The 22356-nt window shown below is 37.9% G+C and overlaps 1 protein-coding gene and 1 non-coding gene across 6 annotated transcripts in view; both read right to left on the bottom strand.

The window, feature by feature from the left end:
- Positions 1 to 22356, bottom strand: part of SPOP (speckle type BTB/POZ protein) — a 70151-nt gene that overhangs the window by 37684 nt on the left and 10111 nt on the right. For 2 of the 5 annotated variants that reach the window (XM_059907523.1, XM_059907521.1), the window contains exon 2: positions 9932 to 10040. The exons of 2 other annotated variants lie outside the window; for them this stretch is intronic. The gene's annotated coding sequence lies outside the window, so the exon portion shown is untranslated. Of the gene's footprint in view, positions 1 to 9931; positions 10041 to 11730; positions 11880 to 22356 lie in introns of all 5 variants that reach the window. One more of the 5 variants, XM_059907522.1, reaches the window with a different exon arrangement.
- LOC132356326 (U6 spliceosomal RNA) lies at positions 6408 to 6515 on the bottom strand. The gene has a single exon (XR_009499842.1). It is a non-coding gene; the product is annotated as a U6 spliceosomal RNA (small nuclear RNA).

The following is a 22356-nucleotide window of genomic DNA, read 5'->3' as shown; positions in this document are numbered from 1 at the left end:
TCATGATCAGAAGATTTAGAGTAGCAAGAGTCAGGCCGAATTCATTTAACAGATATTTACTGCACATCAACTGTGTTTAAGGTTTTGGTTTCTCAGTTAATTTGCTAGAATGAACACTTTTAGGCCTAGTGGATTGGCAAAATTTAGAGTCTGACAATACTGATAAGGACTGGGAGGAACAGGAACACTTTCACACTGTTGGTAGGAAGACAAATTAGTACAACCGCGCTGAAAAACAGTTTTTTCTTATCTAATAAAACTAAAGATCGGGACTTCCCTGGTGGTACAGTGATTAAGTGTCCACCTGCCAATGCAGGGGACAGGGGTTCGATCCCTGGTCCGGAAAGATCCCACATGCCGCGGAGCAACTAAGCCCGTGTGCTACAACTACTGAGCCTGCGTGCCACAACTACCGAAGCCCGCACGACCTAGGGCCTGTGCTCCGCAACAAGAGAAGCCACCGCAATGAGAAGCCTGCTTGCCGCAACTAGAGAAAGCCTGAGCGCACGAGTGAAGACCCAACACAGCCAAAAATAAATAAATAAAATTTTAAAAAATGTTAAAAAAAAGAAAAATTAAAGATCCATTGTTTAGTTTGTTAAAAACTAAACAATTCTACCCCCAAATATGACCCAGAGGAAGTCCTGCACATGTCCGTCAGCGCACATAAATAAGAACACGTACAGCAGCAGTGTTCCTAACAGCCAAAACATCAACAGTAGAATGGATACACAAATTGGGGTATATTCATGACAGGGTGCCACATGGCAATGAAATTACAGTTCTACATAACAACATGGATGAACTTTACAAACATATAGTTAGGTTCTGAAAGAAGACATAAAAGAACACATATAGTATTATTCCATTTAATGTATATAAAGTTCAAAACCAGACAAAACTAAATTATATTGGTTTGCAATGAATCCTAGGTGGTAAAATCACAAAGGAAAGGAAACTACTATCACAAATGTCAGATTAGTGACACCTGGGTATGGGTTATGATCTAGAAGGAACACACAACACAGCAAGCTTCTTCTGGGTGCTGGCAATGGTATATTTCTAGGTCTAATTGGTGGTTATATAAGTACTTGCTTTTTATAATTAAACTTTATACAGTTATGTTTTGTGTATTTTTCTATGGGTTATATTTCAAAATAAAAATGCATTAAAATAAAATCATAATTTAAAATGCATTAAAATATGCAATAAAATTACCCAATAGAGTATATGTGTGTGTATGTATGTGTATGTATATATCTCCTCCAATGTCTAAGGGTGAATATAGTGTCTTGCACAGAATATACCCTTGATTTTTTTTTCAAGACAGTTCAGGATGAGAACTCAGTAATAAAAGCAGGGCCACCCAGGAATGAATATCTATAGACAGGCTTTCCTATTATACTTTCTTTCTCTGAATTCAAATGCAATACCTAAGATCTGTATTCCTGGGAAATTTTCGGTACTGACACAAATGTTTAAATCTATGTATGACTACTCACCAGGAGCCATTAGTTAATATCCAAATTATTATAAGAAACAAACAAAGCTTCTGAAAAAGCAAAGCCAGGACACAAGTATTTTTTGGTATTACCTTTTTAGTTTAATCATGTCCTCTGATGGAACCTCCAATGATTTCCATCTCACTCTGAGTAAAAGCCAAAGTTCTTACAATAACTGAAAAGGCCCTGCACCATCTGGACCTCATTACCTCTCTGGCCTCATCTCCAATTATGTTCTCCGGAGTTCACTGTGTTCCAGCCACACTGGCCTTCTCTGCTGCTGTTCCTCAGACAGAATAGGCTCATTCCTGCCTTAGGGCTTTGCACTTGCCCTTTTTTCTACCTGGATAACTCTTCCCCTAGATATTCTCTTGGCACACTCCCTCTCCATTGTTGGGGCTTCCCCTAATAACCACCATCTCTGTGAGGCCTTCCCTGACACCCTTAAACATGTCATCCCCTCCCCCCCAGCCATAATCCTATTTCTCCTGCATTGCTTCATTTTTTTCTATAGCACACAAAGTCATTTACCACACTTTACCTGAGATGTAAGAAGGCAGACTCTTGTCTGTTTTGTTGCTGTACCCAGACAGTGTCTGGCAAGTGGAAGATCAGAAACAAATACTTATTTAATAAAATGACTGAATTAATCTCCTCTTCTTTAGGATTTCCATCCTAGAAAGCTTAGACAATAACTTTATACATTTGAAAAAAAGGCTTCCCTTCTCTGTAAGTCAAATTTATTAACAAAGTTTGTTTTACTAACAAGTTTCAGATTTATGCTCTTATTAGTACTGAGTCACAGGTAAGACTTATAAAAAGTTGATACAAACTAAATTGTATTTTCCCCTAAAACAAATATGCAGTGCATCTTTTAATGACAGCAATGCTGGGAGAGCCCAGAGAGACAAAAGACAAGAGCTCTCCTGTACTGCTGGTGTGGGTGTGCGCCGGCATAACCACTAAGGGAATTACTCAACAAGATGTAGCAACGAAGACTGAGTGATTGCTTCCTTTAGTTATACTTTTCATTATTTTAAAGTTTTTTTTTTAACGAGCATATTTTCTTTAAAGTCAGGAAGAAAGGTGTGCTAAATAAAGAATTATGCAAACAAAATATAATTTCAAGAAGAAGGTTCTTTATATTATATTTTGATGCCCACAGAAACAGTAAAGTCTTCTGTTATGTATCCAGATGAAATATCCCAAGACGGTGACTACAGTTAAAAGAAAAAATTATTTTTGACTTAGGAACTAAAACTTTTTACAGCAGAGTTTCCAGAGTGGAAGGGAAAACAAAACTCCATGGTGTTAGTATTCCACATAAGAACATACTTTCATTCTAAAGAAAGATTTAAAATAGGAACATTTCTCTGCAGCATAAAACATGGGATTGACAGGATAAAGAACAGGTAAAGAACTCCATTCAAACTTAGTGATTACAACATAAGGAAGAAAATTCACTGAACAATTCACTGCCTACTGAGTGATTACAGATACTTCTGAGTATACAGATAGAGCTTATACTTTTGGTGGAATACTTCACCTAAAATAAAGGCAGAATAAGCCTAGATCCGAAGGTTACTTTCCAACCACAATAACTTGTGACATGAACCATATCCTAGGACATAAACAAATCTGAAAGAAAATACACAGGCACCTGATATTCTACAGTTATATTTATTACTAAGACTTCCATTTTAAGGTCTTATCAATTACTTTTAAAAATACTTAGCACATTAATTCTTAAAGATAGTTTATATATTCAAGAAAGGAAGTCCTACTCAAACACTTCAGCTGGCGAGGTGTATTATTAGAGAAGAGCAACGGTTTTCACTTGTAACACTTTAACATTCCAAGTGCTCAAAGCTCTGAACAGGATCCACCTTTAAAGTGGGAAAAAAAAAACAAAAACCCTTGAACATAAAAATTAAAAATACATCCTGGGACTTCCCTGGTGGCTCAGTGGTTAAGAATCTGCCTGCCTGTGCAGGGAACACGGGTTCGATACCTGGTCCGGGAAGACCCCACATGCTGTGGAGCAACTAAGCCCGTGTGCCACAATTACTGAGCCCGCGTTCTAGAGCCCGTGAGCCACAACTACTGAGCCTGCGTGCCACAACTACTGAAGCCCGTCCTCCGCAACAAGAAAAGCCACCGCGATGAGAAGCCCGTGCACCGCAACGAAGAGTAGCCCCCACTCGCTGCAACTAGAGAAAGTCCACACACAGCAACGAAGACCCAACGCAGCCAATAAATAAGTAAATAAATAAAATAAATAAATTTTAAAAATACACCCAACCTCACAATAATGACTAAAGTAGAGTGGATTAAAGACTCCAGAAAAAATATATAAATGAAAACCGGGACTTCCCTGGTGGTACAGTGGTTAAGAATCCACCTGTCAAAGCAGGGGACACAGGTTCGAGCCCTGGTCCGGGAAGATGCCACATGCGGCAGAGCAACTAAGCCCGTGCGCAAACTACTGAGCCTGCGCTCTAGAGCACATGAGCCACAACTACTGAAGCCCACGCGCCTAGTGCCCGTGCTCCACAACAAGAGAAGCCACCACAATGAGAAGCCCGCGCACCGCAACGAAGAGTAGCCCCTGCTCGTCACAACTAGAGAAAGCCCGCGTTCAGCAACGAAGACCCAACACAGCCAAAAAAAAAAAAGAAAAGAAAATCATTGGTCATTGAAACATATGGTCCCTGAACAAAATTTATCTGTAATAATTCTAATCTAAGGTAAAGGCTTACATTTTTAAAATGTCTAATTTGGCTAAGAATGCTCCAAGAAACTCTTTCATAAATATCAGCTACATTTGGATCATGATGAATTTGTAAGACAAGAATTGAATGAACTAGGTTGGCGATCAACCAACTAAATACTAGTCCTACATTTAATGAGTGGGAAGTATTCTAGGAGTTAAAAAGTAATGAAAGAAAACATATAACGGAGAAAGGGAAAACGTGAGTAGTTACTGAGGTTTATGAAAATCAGCTATTGGATATGAGACAATAAAAATATAAAATGTTAAATGCAAAGGCTGACAAATTTATCAGAGTCCATAAAGAATCCACAGGAAAAGAACATTTCAGAGCCTCTGGCCTCAGTAAAAGAAAACTGGCATTTCAAGTTAGAGAAGGTTTCCCTCATCCCTTCCTCTCCTTCAAATGATGATTGTAAATATCAAAGTGGTAAACCAAATGGGAGAATTCAAATAAGATATTTAGGACAAAAATCAAACCACCCAAGCAATAACAAGGAAGAAGGAGGAGGAAAAAATCATATGAGTTGGTTGTTCACTGAAGTTCTGTCTGTAATGGCAAAAAAAATGGAAACAATTTAAATATCCATCAAAGGGGTTTGGGAAAACTGTGAAATATTCATACAGAGAAATAAAAAAATGAAACAGCTGAAATGAGGGACCTAGATCTACATGTATCCAGATGGATAGATCTTGAAAAACAAGAATAAATGAAAAAAATGACTGCAATAGAATTTATTTATACATTCACACACACACTCTGCACAGGATGCACACTAAATTTATGGTCATAGATTGTCTCTGGGGAGTGAGGTGGGAAAAAGAACTGAGAAAGTGAATAAAGAGGACTTCAGCTGAAGGTCTCACAATCTCTCTACTTTTTGTTTGGCTTTCTTTTTCTTTTTTTAAAAATATTTATTTATTATTTGGCTGCATCGGGTCTTAGTTGCAGCATGCGGGATCTTCGTTGTGGCGCGGGATCTTTCGTTGTGGCACATGGGCTTCTCTCTAGTTGCGGTGCACAGGCTCCAGAGCGTACGCACGGCTTAGTTGCCCCTGGGCACGTGGGATCTTAGTTCCCCAACCAGGGATCGAACCCCCCGTCCCCTGCACTGGAAAGCGGACTCTCAACCACTGGACCACCAGGTAAGTCCCCAAAAACAATGAATTTAGAGGGAAAAGTAGATTAGAAAAGCTTTAAAAAGTTGACATCAGAGTAGTCTAAATCAAACCAAAAAAGCCAATGAATTCAGTCCAGATCTTCTCAATAATAAAAAATATAGCTCTTGGTGAAATATTTTCCCCAGCTGATGGGAACACAGCACCGGGGTTACTTAAGCAGAGGGAGTAAAGAGACTGACATTATATACTTCAGTAAGAAAGTACATTTTAAATAAGAATAACACTCATCCTAACCCAGTATATCCTCAGAGACTGTCAATCCTCACAAGGAACCATGTTTCCACAGAGCACCTTCTCCTTCCTCCCCACCATCTACCTCTAACCTAAACACCTGTCCTCCCACTTTCCCTAATTTTACTCACTCTCCTCTAAGAACCAACCCCTCCTTCAATCACCTCCAAGTATAGTACCTAAACTCAAAGACAGATTTTTAAAAAGAAAACTTGAGACTTTTGGAAATGATTTAAATGCTTTTTCTCCTCTTTCAAATCTGTTTTTCCTCCCTCTTGCTTCACTTTTTCCATTCCCCAACCTGTTTTTTGCCTTCTTTTCTCTGGCTGACCAACAGTTGCTTTCAACTGCTAGCAAGCCTCTGGCATGTTTATACTTTTCCCTTCTTAAGGAAAAGATACTCCAAGTAAATCAAACAAAATGCCTCTCCATAGCCCAAGAGCAAATAAAGGGAAAAGAACTTAAAAGTAAAAAATACTAACCATATTTTGCTGCCTTTCATTTTCATTATGGCTAGGAATAAAGTTCTAACTACCAAATAAGAGAGCAAAACCAAACTTACATTTTATCATCCTCATAGCATTGAAATTTATCTAGGGTCCTCTGTTTCACAAGTCACTTTGGTTAAGAATTATAAGGCCACTGAGACTAGGTCTGTACAGTTGAGTACTACAGCCTAACGGAAACCATAACCTCAAGATTCACAGTAGAGATACAACCGGAGCACTCCCACCCCCATCTTCCTTGTCTTTTTCTTCTTTTATTTATTGGCCATGCTAATTTTCTCTGTATCATTCAAATTTTAGCACACGTGCTGCCAAAGCGAGCACTTCCTTATCTTCTTTAAAAGGACTTCTAAGGTCCTTTTGTGGTAAATGCTTTAAGCTATATAACCATTCCCTCACAAGCAGTATTCAACACTTCATCTTCAAAGTACTGTGACATTCATGATCTTATTTGGGATTTATTAACAGCTCTGTGAGGCGTGCAGGGCAAGTATTTTACAAATAAGGAAACAGAAGCTCAGAGGTTACAATCTACCATGGTTACATGGTTATTAAGGGGGCTCAGTTAAGACTGAAGTCTTTCAACTTCTAATCCAATACTTTAATTCCTGTGACTAGGTGATTCTTAGATGAGGTTATTATTCAACACGGAGGAACTGGAAAAATACCCGATAGAAGATACATCTATATACCCTAGCTTTCAATTCCGATTTCGTTTTCAAGTGGCAACTCTGTTGAAAACTATGCTCTTTTGTTCTAACAAATTCTGAGCACAATTATTAATGACACCTGGGCAAACTGTTGATAGGCTCATGCCTACTTTCAAGACTAGACTCTGGGAACAAATCATATGTCCTCATACTTTTTTAAGGACTTTCCATATTTTAGCACCTAATCGTCATTAATTTTTAAAAATAAAATGTCTACTTTTCTAACATGCCAGAGTATTTTCTAGTCTGAGTTTACAAAAAACCAGTGTCTTTTCCCCAGGAGATCTCTCTCTCCTTTTCCACAAGCTTACAGAATTAAAAAGCACAATTTCTATCATTCCTTAATTATATTCATTTGAAAAGTCGAACATGACTAAAATACTAAATGGCACCATCTTCTATCCAGTTGCTCAAGCCAAAACCCCTATGTTCTCATATCCCAACTATCAGCAAGTCCTGTCAGCTGTCCGGCTTCCTAATACAGTCCACATTTATCCATCCCAAATTTTACCCATTTCTGTGCAGTTTTCTCTCATCTGAACCAGTGTTAACTTGTGTCTAACTGATCTTCCAGCTTCCTCTGTAGCACAATCTATCTGCCACACAGTAGCCACAATGAACTTTAAAAAGGTAAATCAGATCATGTCCCTCTTCCATTTAACCACACTTAGAATAAAATTCAGTCTCTTTACCTGACCCTATAGGGTCCTATAAAAACTGGCCCATTATGCCAAATTTATCACCTATCCCTCACTCCAAACACACTGACTGGCCTTCTTTCTATAAATAAGCCAAGCGTGTTTCCATCTCAGGGCCTTAGTGCTATCTTCCCTCAGCCTGGAAGACCCTTCTCCTAGTTATTCACATTACTTGCTTCTTGTTATTTATGTTTAGCTCAACAGTCATCTCTTTTAAAAAAGGCCTTCTGGGAACTTCCCTGGTGGTCTAGTGGATAAGACTCCGTGCTCCCAATGCAGAGGGCCCATGTTCGATCCCTGGTCAGGGAACTAGATCCCTCATGCATGCCGCAACTAAGAAGTCCTCATGCCGCAGCGAAGATCCCTCGTGCCGCAACTAAGACCCAGCACAGCCAAAATAAATAAATATATTTTTTTTAAAATTAGAAATAAAAAAGGCCTTCTGTGACCACAGCCAAAAGTAGCAGCCCCATCCCTACTCTTCCATGGATTTGTTTTGTGTGAATTAATCCTCTACACTGTCTACAGTTTATAGAGCCTGATCATCTTCTGAGTGCACTTATAATACTGACATTCTGGTCCTGCAAGTCTGAAAACCAGAACCTAGACAGTGGGGGCTCTGCTGAGATAACGCCCAGTTCAAAGTCAGAAGCAGCCCCTGGTCTTTTTCTTGTTTGGGTCCAACAGAAACTTGATTAAACTTTCTTTCTTCTTTTGGGTGTAAAAATTTTTAACGAAGCCATCCTTGATCTTTGAAACTTTTCTTATTGTATCCACTTAGCTTCTCTTTTTAAAAATTATAATATCAAGCCTGTAGACTCTGTCTTGCCTTAAAGAAATCACTAGTTTTTCTGACCACTAAGCCTTATTCTGTAGTACATAGTTTATTTTCTATCAATTAAGGAAAACAACTGATCATAATGGGACTGGGAGCTGAGATCTGTTTTCTGAGATGGGAAACTGGCTTACAAGTAGAAAAATAAAAGCTAGACGTAAAAGCATTTTTGGAGATGGAGATATAAATAATAACAAAAATTGTAACGAATGCCTTTTGGGTGACAGTAAAAAACCAAGAAAACTTGCTAATGCTACTTAATTCTTCAGGAGTAAAAGACTGAAGTGATCTGAGTAAAGTGAAGGGAGTTCTCTGCTATTAGCCTGAATACTCTTTGAGGGCAAGGGACTTGTACCCAGATAATCCTGTATTGTGCCTGGCACATAGAAGGTGCTTCATAAACATCTGGTGAATAAAGGAATTAGCAAAATATTCTAGGGATATAAAAGGATTTAATGAACATCCAGTAAAATGTTTTACAGATTGTTTTCCAGTCTTACCTAATGCGACTGTTCAAATTAAGTCAACTGTCAGGATACCCAATTCTACTGCTCAGTCTACATTCGCAACAGAATTAAAGTGGCTATAGAAACTGGATTCCTCCCCAAGGATGTGAGGTTACAAAGATAAATTTGCAACTCTATTTGTTCTTGGTCCTCTGTAACCTCTTCTTCCTTTCAATTCAACCAAACCTTAACTGATTAAAGCTGCACAGATTTGACTCTGATCCTCAAGATGTAAAAAGGCTCTTTTACTCTATTTCCTGAAAACCCTTTCCTTCAAAGCAACGAGTCATCTTATTAGCTGAATCAAATTATTATCAAATAGAGGTCCCATTTTGGGAGAGGCTTATGGATTATTTAAATTTTGGAAGACTAAGTTTTTCCCACCTATATTACTAGTAGAGTCACAGCAAAAAATAGATTTTTATCCTAAGTCCAACAACTACTCTGAGCATTAATAAATGTGTTTCCATTGCTTGAGCCCTAAAGTCAATCAACCATAAAAAATATTCATTGAATACAGTTTGGATGTCCAGTCCCATGTTAAATCACCAGCCTCACTACTACCAATTTCTTTGCTTGGTTTGAATTAAGAGAAAATGTTTCTGGCCTTGAAGAGCCAGGAAAAGATTCAACTTATAGTTAAAAGAACTCATATTTTCAAGAACTGAGAGTTCCTCCTCAATATATAAATTTTCCTCCTTTAAACAATTTCCCTACCGTCCTTTTCAGTATACTTGGTCTTTAAATAGGAAGCCATTTAGAAGACACAAAAATTATTTCTCCATCTATTCATCCCTGGAAACTAGATGGAAAACTCAGTAAAATCAGTTTTAAAAATCTAGATAGTCAGCTAGTATTCAAATCAAAAAGGGAAGCTTTGGACTCTAGACACAAATTCATTTCAAATATTAAAAACTTATAGAACTCATAAGTAAATTCACTTTTAAGGAAAAGTTACAAAATGTAGGTAAGAGTAACACTACCACTTTACCTTTATTGCCTGAGGTAGTTACATGAAGCTCTGTCTCACAAAGGTCAATATTTTATTGGGTCTTCAAAATCAATTCTTCACAATGAGAAATGGACATCAGTTAAATAAACTGTTAGAACAGAACAGAACAGAACAAGTCAATATATTCATAAGCTCTTGCTGTCTTTGGGACCTGAATTCTAGTGTAGGCTTTGTAGATACTTTCCTAAATCTAAGTTTTCTTAAATTTAAATTGAGGGCAACTGTCCAAGGCTCTCTAAGCTCCCTTCTAGAACTAAAGTTCTATGACCCTTTGGAAAAACTGTTAAAATTACATCTGCCTCTCTACATATATGCTTTTTAAAAAATAAAAGCAATATGTACTCAGTATAAATAATTCAAAAGTTATAGGAAGCTATAATTGAAAAGTAAAAGTTCCCTTCCAGACACCCAAATCCCTCTTTCCTAAGCCTAAAGACAACCACTGTTTTCTTTTGTAGCCTCAGAAACAAGCAAAAAAACACACAAAACCAAAAAAAGGCATGTACCAGCAAACAGACACACACAGACACAGACACACACACACACTCATACTCCTTGGAGGCACACACATACCTTGATCTTTCTAAAGGCGGCAAGGAATTCCACTGTACCCTGATGTGTGGTTTCTGGGTTTTTACTACTGCAAACAATGTAGCAAATAGGTGTATCTGAACATAAATGCAGCAAGCCCAAGTCTAAGCGCTGTTTATTTTGATAGATAATGCCAAATTGCTCAACAAAATGTTGTACCAATATATACTCCCCATCCACATGACTGACTGCTCAATTCTCCCACACCTTTGAGTACAAGGAAGCACAAAGAGTAGGTGACAGTGAGCAACTTGTACTGCAGATTCTATTAATTCCAAGGAGATCAAGTTCTATCTTAGATCAGGATGTGGATTTAATAGCATGTATGGCTAAATTCCTCCACATATAATCTGGCCACTTTCACCTAGAGATGGATATCGGTACACTGAAAAATCAATTTAGTTCCTTATCTTCTTCACTGCCAGATGATCCCTATTAATTCAGCTGTTTATTCCCAAGTTAAATGGAATAGTACATGATCTCAGAGTTGATAAGTGTTAACAGAGCACACAGAAGTAACTCCTGGTGTATTTTTAAAGTATTTTTTAATTAAACAACTGGTATAATGTCTAGCATGGAGTAGATACTCAATAAGTAACTGTTAATTAAATTAATGAGTGTTATCCACTTTGAAAATATCATCTTAGTTTAGTAGGAAGTATTTGCAAAGGACCATATAAACATCAGGCAACTCCAGGAGGAGCACATGAGTTTCTAAAAACAAAGTAAACATATATAAAAGTTCTCATTTTACTTTTCTATAATTTGTTATTTTAAGTATTTCTTACATCTTCAGTTGTAGTATGCCATCCCATGGGGGGAGGGAGCAACAACTTTGGTCTTACACTGAAATGTGGAAAAAGAAATTTAAAAAAAAATTTTAGAGCCAGGGAAATGATGTACATCTAATGCAGTATGTTTTCAGCAGAAGCTCCCTCTAATTTTATAAGAAAAGTGGGAAAACACAATTTAGGAACACCAACTATGAGATTATTCCCGACACATAATCTTTCCTTTCCTCACCCAAGTAAACCAACCACACCCAACACTAAATCTCTTAAGAAAACTGCCCCCAGTTTCTTCTATTATCAGGGGATCACTAAAAAAAAAAGCTTCACAGTTTTAAGGATCAACACGAAGCACTCAAATCAAAGCCGACCTTACATACACTTACACGTAAAACTCACCAAACACAGCAAGTCCTATGCGAAGGACCAGAAGCATCTTTCAAAATGAGGGACGTCTTCTCAGCCCTTGCTCTGACTACACCACAAATTATCAATGGGGCCCAACTCCAGACACTGGGTTCAGAGCAGATAATCCAACAAGGCATCAACTAGGAAAGGGAGGGGCAGTTGAAGTAAATGGGAAATGAAGTCAAATATAAGGGTTACCTGGCAAGGGTCCTGCCCATGACATTATCAGAAAATCACGTGGGAGGTCCCCAAATTCCACCACTAACAACAACCAAAAAAACACCCTTACCTGTAGGCCTTTTAAGATTGGTTGCAGCTGAAAAAAAATTAAAGTCCTCTAGGTGCTAGCAAATTCTACCTAATGGAGTTCAACGTCCCATCTACCAGAATGAACTCCACAGATTAGAAGATAAAAATTTTAGGTTAACAGTTTTCAAATAAAAATTATAAACCACAGAAAAAAACAAATATTACAATCACATAATCAAAGAGGCAGGCCTCAGACCGAGATGAACCAATTACGCTCTTCAATACAATCTACAGTTTCCAAGACACACAAGAATCTGATTCTTGGACTTGAGATTGGTATTAAGTGGCAATGGATTAAGACAGAAAAATGATTACCTGAAACTGAACCAAAAATCAAATCCAAAGACACTCAATTTAACACTGAGCTTGCACATACTGTCACGAACAAACTAAAGCAACTATTAGTAGGGCTGCTATGTTAAGTGGCAAACTATTGTGACATAAAATAACGGGTCATAACTGGCTGGTAGACAGTCTGATAACCAAAGTGCATTTTGATTGGTTACTGCCCATACTTGCCAGAAAAGTTCATCCAGTCAGATCATGTAATACAAATTACTTCCAAAAGTAAGCAGTAGTTTTTCTTTCCCCCACCGTATGAGTTTTTAATCAGCACGCACTCCATACAAGGCAAAACAGTCAAGGCACAGTCCAGTGGAGGAAGGGAGGTGTCTTAGTTTTCCATTGCTGCATAACAAATTATCAAAAATTGAAATTACATGTTCAGTGTCTTTAAGACTGCCACGTAATTTATAATTAACCCAATCACTCCTAAAAATATCTCATGTCTATAAACTTTGACTTTCCCAACTGTTGTTAATTTAGCTAATTCAGAATATTTTTGTTATTCTTGGCATTAAGATACTGTTATCCTCATTCTTTACTCTAGAATGAAATTATAACCTTAATTTCATCCCTACCATACTTGAAGGAGATGAAAACATTAAAAAAGAAATTTTTTACAATTATTTAAAAAAATGCTATAGATATCTATGGTGAAAAATCATTCACAATTTATTGGTGGAAAAAAAGACTGGGTCAGTATAATCTGTAGACTCTTCAGATCCTTTTTTGCCTCTCTGTCTTCAAGTAGTGATAACCAAAGCAGGACGAGGATGGATAAATTTAAATCCACCCATTTTCTTATTTGTCAGGTTGGTCAAAGAATTGGTGAGAAAGTTTAGAAAAATTTGTTAATATGAGACTCTGGCATTATAAAAAGTTCTAAACAGATCTCGTTAAAAGGATACAAAAGCATCCACAGAACTCTGGATGCATTTATTTATTTATTTATTTAGCATATTTATATACAGTATAATTTACCTTTTTGTGTACAAAATTTTTTACAGAATTCACATGGAACCACCACCAAAATCAGAATACAGAACAAAATATATGCTTTCAGGCAAGTTATTAATACTCAGAAAAACTCCCTGTACCTCAGACTCCTCACCTGTAAAACACAGGTAAGAATACCTCCATCATAAGGTTACTGTGAAGATTAAATGAGTTAAATACAAGTAAAACGCTTAGAGCAGAGCCTAACACATAATAAGTGCTCAGGAAACATCAGCTATTGTTATTAGTTTTTTTAAAAATTTATTTATTTATTTATTTTTGGCTGCTTTGGGTCTTCATTGCTGCACACGGGCCTTCTTTAGTTGTGGCGAGCAGGGGCCACTCTTCGTTGCAGTGTGCAGGCTTCTCATTGCGGTGGCTTCTCTTGTTGTGGAGCACGGGGTCTAGGGCCCGTGGGCTTCAGTAGTTGTGGCTCGCGGGCTCTAGAGTGCAGGCTCAGTAGTTGCGGCACACAGGCTTAGCTGCTCCGCAGCATGTGGGATCTTCCCAGACCAGGGCTCAAACCTGTGTCCCCTGCATTGGCAGGCAGATTCTCAACCACAGCGCCTAGTTTTTTAATAATACTCTGACACTAGGAGGGGAAGGGACTGAGCAGACACATTTTCTAGGTCATGGAAAAGACTGCTTCTCAATGTACCTTAATAAAACCCTCACCATGTACCTTAATAAAATGGCATTCTGGTTTATCTATCAGCCCAATGTGAGTTTGGCTAGCCACTTTTCTCTGAGACCAGTCAACTCTGGTGCACCGAAGAAACAAGTTTACTTGAAAAACTGAGGAATGGATCCTAAATCCTAAAGGCCCCATCAAGTTAACGGCATCCTGAGAAGGCTTGTCAGAAGAGCTAGTCAGTCAGCTTATGACCTTGGTTCCCTCTAAAAGGCAACACTGGTCAAATATGCTTCAGTGAAAAGAATGTGATGCTAGGAGGGAGATACTTGAAGTATACCACAAATTAGCTTTAACACGATTATGTACTTTAAAGAGAAAGTCTGAGTTTTAAAAAGTACTAGTCAGTTCTCAATTATCCACACTAAAGGAGGTGAAAAGTAGTGTAAATAATTCAAAACAGACAGTAAAAAAAGAAATCCTTAACATTCTACTTTAGAATGTATTATGTAATTTTTCCTATAGATTTATATCCAAAATTGCACCTGGATATGATCAACCTCACAGCATCCTCTTGAGGCTCAATCTTAGGCCACAAAATTCTTTCAAATGAAAGTCTCTAAATGTCATATAGAAGTAAAAGCTGAGAACAAATGAGTTTCCAAAAGTGAATCAGTCTAGACCTGGTAGGCCATGAGAGATCATCCAACTGAGGAATTTTGCTCCCAAAGATATGGGGGTGCATTATTGTGCCTAAGGAGCTGGAAGTGGGTATCAGCCTAACTGCAGGCCAATTTATTTCATAAAATCAAGGTATTCTTGAAAGTTTATGTAATAATCTCAAGTGCCAGAAAGGACTTCAGCAACCACCCTGTCTAAACCCTTCGATTTTACAGAAGAAACTGAGATCCACAAAAGTTGCAACATGCTGACAAACTATATAATAAAATGAATATTTAAGTATTGGGAAGTTCATTTTTTTTTGATACATAACTGACATATAACACTGTATTAGTTTTAGGTGTACGACGTAATGATTTGATATACATATATACTGTGAAATGATTACCACAATATGTTTAGTTAATATCCATCATTACACAGTTACCAAAAAAACGTGTGTGTGTGTGATAAGAACTTTTAAGATCTACGGGAAGTTCATTATTTAAATAATTCACTTATATAAAAAAATAACCTGTATTTCTTGCAAAAAATAGACTATTCAGTTTGCTTAAATTGGGCCACATATCTGCTTTATCTTAAAGTTCCCTACTGTACAACTTCAGATGTACCAAAAATAAAATCAGTCCTCTGGAATATAACTTAACTCCAATAGAAGCCTCTCCACTGCACCACAACATGAACCCTCCTTTCCAGTTAGTCTAGCCGCATACTCTAGCCTATTTGTCAGCTAATACACACCTTCCTCAACTTTGTTCATACCATTCTGAAGGCCAGGTACATTCTCCTACCTCGTATCTGAATACTACTCTTCTGGATCCAGGTCAGGTTCCACCTTGCCTTGAAGCATTTCCTAATCACCTCAGTTCACTCTGAATTCCCATCATATTTATTGTCACTTTCTTGGCAGTTAACAAATGTTACTTAGGATCCCTTATCTGATAATATAAGATGCCCAGAATTGTAATTGTTCTTTGTATGTGTTTTTCCCTACCCCCAAATTCTCTTTTGGTAGGTGTAGTGAGAACTTGGAAGAGGTATTTAAAAATCAAAACAAAACAACTTAGATGAGAAGAGGAAAACAGCTGGTAAAAGGATAAAATCGATTTTTTTCCTTTATTAAAATGTCCTTTTGGGACTTCCCTAGTGGCACAGTGGTTAAGAATCCGTCTGCCAATTCAGGGGACACAGGTTCGAGCCCTGGTCCAGGAAGATCCCACATGCCTCGGAGAACTAAGCCCATGAGTCACAACTACTGAAGCCCGTGCACCTAGAGCCCACGCTCCACAACAAGAGAAGCCACCGCAATGAGAAGCCCACGCACCGCAACGAAGAGTAGCCCCCTCTCACTGCAACTAGAGAAAGCCCGCGTGCAGCAACGAAGACCCAACACAGCCAAAAATAAATAAAATTAATTAATTAATTTTAAAAAATGTCCTTTAATGCTGTTTAAATATCTTTTCAACTATAAAGATATTAAAAGAATAATTAGGAAAATATGGAACATTGCACAACCTTCAACACAGCAATTCTGCTTCCACTTTAGGAATCCATCCTAAGGAATCAATCTGATCAGTGTATAAAGATTCATCACAGCATAATTTATAAGCAAAAATTGGAGAAAAAGGAAGTTCATTAGGAGGGAACAGACCAAATAAAATATGATGCATCCATACAACATATTTCTATGTAGTTACTTTAAAAGAGTATTAATGACATGAAAATTTTAAAGTTGTTTCTATTTTTTTCTATTTCTCCATGATTTAATAATCAGAAAAAAGCAAATCTTTTCACTCTGAAAAAAATATAGTGTAGATTTGAAATAACATAAAACTATTTACCACTTAAGTGACACACTAGCTCATGAAGAGTAATCCTTAACAATGTATCAAAGTCAACAAGTAATCAGCTTCCCTGCTGTTTTCATGTTGTTTCTTCATGCCAGAAGTTTCTGAAATAATTACCAATAACTTTCATTGAAGGAAGTTTTCACCTATCCAGAGGACAGACATCTCCATAAGTGGTGACAGGATGGCAATGAGTCAAGTCATCATCAAGTCAAGTTATATTCCAAAGGTCAATGACGACGACCACCACCAACACCCCATCACCAGACCAACAAGGCAGAGGGGAAATCCACTGAGTTAGCATCTCCGATCAACAGATTTGAATACTGGAGTACATGAAGACCAAGATGGTACTCTGTGTCTTTTTGTTGACAGGATTTCAACTTCAATGGCTCCCACAGCCATTCCACTTCAGATGCTCACTGACATTCTCATACCTTAGCAAGGATCTCTTGGAATTTTTTATACTTCCCAGATGCTAACTTCCGAATTTTTCTCTCTGAACTTCTATTCCATCTACCAAGAGGAAGGGAACACTCAAGACGAGAAAGCAAGTACAAAAGCCCTGAAGGAGGACCTAGCTGGGCATCCTGGAAGAATAGAAAGAAAGCCAGTGCAGCTTGAACATGGTGCACAAAGGAAAACTGCAGAAGAAACTGAAAGGGATGATATCACAGAGGGCCCAGCAGGTCATGATACAGACTTTGAATGTTGTGTTTTCAAAAATTCTTCCACTCCCATGGTGAACCAATCTTATGTAAATAAAACCTAGATTTATGTTTCAAAGCTCACCTGCTCTTCCAAAACCCAGTGCAATAGATTAAACTGCCTGCCTGCTAAGCAGCCTCTCTTAAATGTCAATATATGCAAAGCCAAACACTATCTTTTTTCCCAAACCAGTTCCTCCTGACTATTTTATATCTGTTAACAGATCGACCATTACCCAGGCTTGACATCTCAAAGCTATCTTTCATTCCTTGTCTACTGTCCATCCCCACTACATACTGGCTCCACAGGTCCCCAAACCTCCAACCTACTCTTTCTTTTCTAGTCCCAATGCCCCCATCCTAGTTCACACTAGCACCAATTCTTATTCAAATTACTGGAATAGGCTAAACTTTCCAGACCTTCAGTTCCTTCCCCATCAAATATATCCTATATGATGTCATTTAGATACTTTTAAGACCATCAATAAGCAGGTTATATACAAATTTATTACCTCAAGTTCTGACTTTACTTCAAGCTCCACTCACATTTCTGCCTACTTAATGTATTTATACTCAGCCTCATTCACATCTCAAATTTTAACATGTCTAAAACTGAACTCCTGACTTCTGATCTTCCCTCCAAATCCCACACCTACTCCTCTCCTATTTCCCACTCCCATCTCAGTTAAGTGGCACCTCTACCCATCCAATTACTTGAGCCCGAAACCTGGGAGTCATCCTTGACACTTTCTTCTCCCTAAACCCCCACACTCACTCTAAAATTAAACAGATTTTCTTTGACATACTTCTCAAATAATCTACTTCTCTCCATCACCTCTGCCACTGAGTTCCACCTGCAAAGATTCCTATTTAGGTGGTATGAGGTGCAGCCCAGGCTTCAGGAGCTTTAAAAGCTCCCCAGGTGATTCTGGCATGCAGCTAAGGGCTCACCCTCTGCTCTACAGGTCCTGGACTCCTACGAACCACTCCAAGCTTATTTCTACTACTTTCTCCCTTGTTCACCTAACTCCACCCACCCTGACCTCCTTGCTGGTGCCTTGAACATGCCAGGCACATACATTCCTCCTGGCTTTTGCCCTTGCTACTCCCTCTGCCTGGAGATTCTGGTTTACTCCTTCACCTTCTACTTCTACAGATATTTACTCAAATATTACTTTTGTAGTGATTTAGTGAGACATTCCCCGGCCATTCTAAAATTGCAATACCCACCTCCACCTCAACGCTCAGCATCTCTTTCTCTGGCTTTATTTTTCTCCTTGGGACTTATCACATTCTAACATAACATATATTTTATTTATCTTGTTTACTGCCTGAATATGCACTTCATGAGAGCAGGGATTTTTGTCTGTTTTGTTCCTTAACTATATCCCCAGCACCTAGAACATCATCTGGCACAAGGTGGGTACTCTATTAAAAATTTAACTCCTCAGCAAGGCCTGCCCAGATTCCTCAATTAAATTTAATTTCCCCATTATCCCCCATAGTAATTTATTCCTTTCCTTCATAACATTTACAGTAATTTGTAATTATATTTTATTTGTTGAAGTTCCTTTCCTAGAATGTAAATTCCATGAGAATAGGGATTTTCCGTTTGGTTCACCACTATATACAGCATACCTCATACTTAAGTGCCACAGAGCAATTTAAAAATTTTTCGATGAATGAATTAATAAATGATTGAGGTCAAATACAATTTCTGAAAGCACAGTCTGATCATGTTATTGTTTCAATCAAAAACTTTCAAAGTCTCCCCATCACTCACCACATTAAACCCTAACTGCCTGGCCTTGATAGAAGACCTCCCACGTTCTGGGCCAATTTACTTTCCTGTCTTAGCTCCCATTTTCCCATGTGTCTTTTGCTTCAGCTACACTACACTGCTCATTATTTCCAGTATGCACCCTATACTAACACTGTATTTCCCCACCTCCACATTTTTACTCATGACATTCCTTCTGCCTGAATTCCCTTCTTATTCCTGCCTATCAAAATTCCAGCCTTTAAAATACCTACCCTTCAAAACGCAGCTCAAATGTAACCTTCACAAAGATAGTCCTCCCACCCTAACCTTCCCAATTGAATGGTCTCTTCCTCTTCTTTTTTTGTTTTTGGCCACGCCGTGGGGCTTGTGGGATCTTAATTCTCCGACCAGGGATCGATCCCGTGCCCTCTGCAGTGGAAGTGAGGAGTCTTAACCACTGGACCGCCAGGGAAGTCCCTCTTCCTCTTCTAAACACCAAAATACTGGTTTAATTCCCCACTCATTTCAGAACATACCCTCCCCCACCTTTTACAAACTCTTTTGTTTATAATTACTCAACAGATATTTGTTGAAATGAAGTCAGTTAACACCACTAGTACCCCTTCTCTGTCATAAAACATGTTTAAATTTGGGGGGAGGGGGTGTTCTCTTTCACAAGACTCTTTAATGACCAAAAAGACTTAAAGCTGAAATAGCAGGTTCCTAGCCTTAACCTTCCCTTCTATGCTTTTTCTGAAAAGGCAAGATCTTCCCAAATGCAATTTTTGGAGCTCAGATTTTTTAATGTACTCAACTGCTTGAAAAAAAATGTTAAGCTGCACGTGCTACTATGATGACATAAATTCCATAAGCCATATTAAAATGGGTTGCCCTAAGATAATGACATATTTGAAAGACTATCTGGCTAAAAATCTGAATACCTTAAATTCTGCTGTTTGAAAACGATAATTACTAGGAAAATATTTCTGTTCAACAAGAAATCTGAAACTTTTTATGATCTTTTAAGTACCCCATTCATTTCTACATCATGTTAAATGATGTTAAGTAACACTACCAGCAATCCAGTAAAATTCTACCATGAAACACTTGTTGTACCTCAAATAATAGACTTTTGTTTCCCTACCCACTGGGGTTCCCGAAGTGTAGTTCACAGATCCCTGAAAAGTCCCTTTCATTGAGTCTGTTAAGTTGAAACTATTTTCATAATACTAAGAAACGACTGCCTTTTTCATTGTGTTGGCATTTGCACTGGTGATACAAAATCAATAATGGGTATAACTGTGGATGCCTTAGCTTAAATCAAGGTAATGGCATCAAATAGCACTAGAGTTATGTGTGTCTTTTATCATCATGGACTAGTGATCTTTTTTAAAAGTCAATTTCACTTAAAAATGTTCTTGATGAAGCAATAAAAATTATTAATTTTATTAAATCTGAGCCCTTGTACAGGTCTTTTAAATATTCTGCATGATGAAATGGGAAGTATGCAAAAAGCACTTCTACAGGATAGTACATTGGTTGTCTCCAGGAAAAGCAACTGTGACTCTGATTAGTGAGCTAAGCTAACCGCTTTTTTCATGGAACACTACTTTTACTTGGAACAAAGGGCAAACTGTGGTTATTCAGACATGAATATTTAGCAGGCAATTTCTTGAAAATGAAGTGATTCTATCCCTTCAAGGAAAACAATTGATAGTATTTGTTGCCAATGATAAAGTCCAAGCTTTCAATCAAAAATTAAAATTTTGGAAATACAGTAGCTGCTTAATAGATGCCCAATACTTACAAATTTTTCTGATAAGAAGGACAGTGATATTAGCTAATGTGGGTTTTTTGGTATTATATTATGAAACGTGTCATTTGGAAGATCTGCTTAACTCAATGAACCAACATTTCCTAAACAACCAATGCATGATATTATAAAATCATGTATCATGATATTATAAAATTCATGTAAATCAATTTTAATGTAACAGTAACATCAATATGATTTCAGATTCCACACTGCAACCTAACTTATGAAGAAACTACCAATTATCAAGTTTTGGTGTAGTATCAGAGAATAATATGCACAACTGTCTGAAAATACTCCTCCCTTTTCCAACTACAAGTCCTTTACGGCCATATTTTCTTCATGTATTTCAATCAAAACAATTTATCACATCAGATTGAATACAGAAGCAGATACGAGATTCTAGCTGTCTTCTATTAAGCTGGATATTTAAGAGATTTGCAAAAATCTAAAAATGTCACTCTTCTAATTTTTTAAAGTTATTTTTCATAAAAATATATTATTTGTGTTAATATGATACCTTTTTAAGTAATTAATATTTTTTAATGTTTTTTGTTTTAATTTCTAATTTAGTAACTATCAATAGATATAAACCACATAAAGAAAAGCTCAATAATTTTTAAGAGTGTAAAGAGGGACTTCCCTGGTGGTCTAGTGGTAAAGAATCCGCCTTCCAATGCAGGGGACACAGGTTCGATCCCTGGTCAGGGAACTAAGATTCCACATGCTGCGGGGCAACTAAGCCCACGCACCTCAACTAGAGAAAGCCTGCTCTCCACAACTAGAGAGAAGCCTGCGCGCCGCAACGAAAGATGCCACAGTGAAGATCCCGCGTGCTGCAACTAAGACCTGATGCACCCAAATATAAAATATAATAAATAAATAAAACAAATATATATATTTTTTAAAAAGTGTAAAGAGTTCTGAGACCAAAAAGTTTTGAGAACCACTGCTTAAGAGAATTTGCCTCTGATTCCAGCCCCAAATTGCTTTTGGTATCCTCAACCAGAGTTGAACCTGGGGCAGATATCTGGCCCAGGGGAAATCAAGCCTTAGACGGACCAAATCAGATATTGCTCAGGAATCTGAATTAAGCTTCATGGATACTGAGGTCTGTTTATGGTGGAACACTAGAGTCTAACTGCTGAAGTATTGTACTTGGAACTGTCTTTGTGCCAGCCCTTTCTGAAGCCTTGTTGTTCAGCTTTTCCTTGGATTCGACGACAGCTATTTCCTTCTGATAAATCTTTTATATGAGCTATTTTTTTTTTTTTTATAAATTTATTTTATTTTATTTATTTTTTATTTTTGGCTGCGTTGGGTCTTCGTTGCTGCGCGCGGGCTTTCTCTAATTGCGGCGAGCAGGGGCTACTCTTCATTGCGGTGCACGGGGCTTCTCATTGCGGTGGCTTCTCTTGTTGCAGAGCGTGGGCTCTAGGCGCACGGGCTTCAGTAGTTGTGGCACATGGGCTCAGTAGTTGTGGCTCGTGGGCTCCAGAGCGCAGGCTCAGTAGTTGTGGCGCACGGGC

The sequence above is a fragment of the Balaenoptera ricei genome, chromosome 20 (assembly GCF_028023285.1).
Source record: "Balaenoptera ricei isolate mBalRic1 chromosome 20, mBalRic1.hap2, whole genome shotgun sequence".
In the NCBI taxonomy this organism is placed as follows: Eukaryota; Metazoa; Chordata; class Mammalia; order Artiodactyla; family Balaenopteridae; genus Balaenoptera; species Balaenoptera ricei.
Note: the sequence above shows the minus strand (reverse complement) of the source record. Positions and strands in the feature narration are given on the sequence as shown.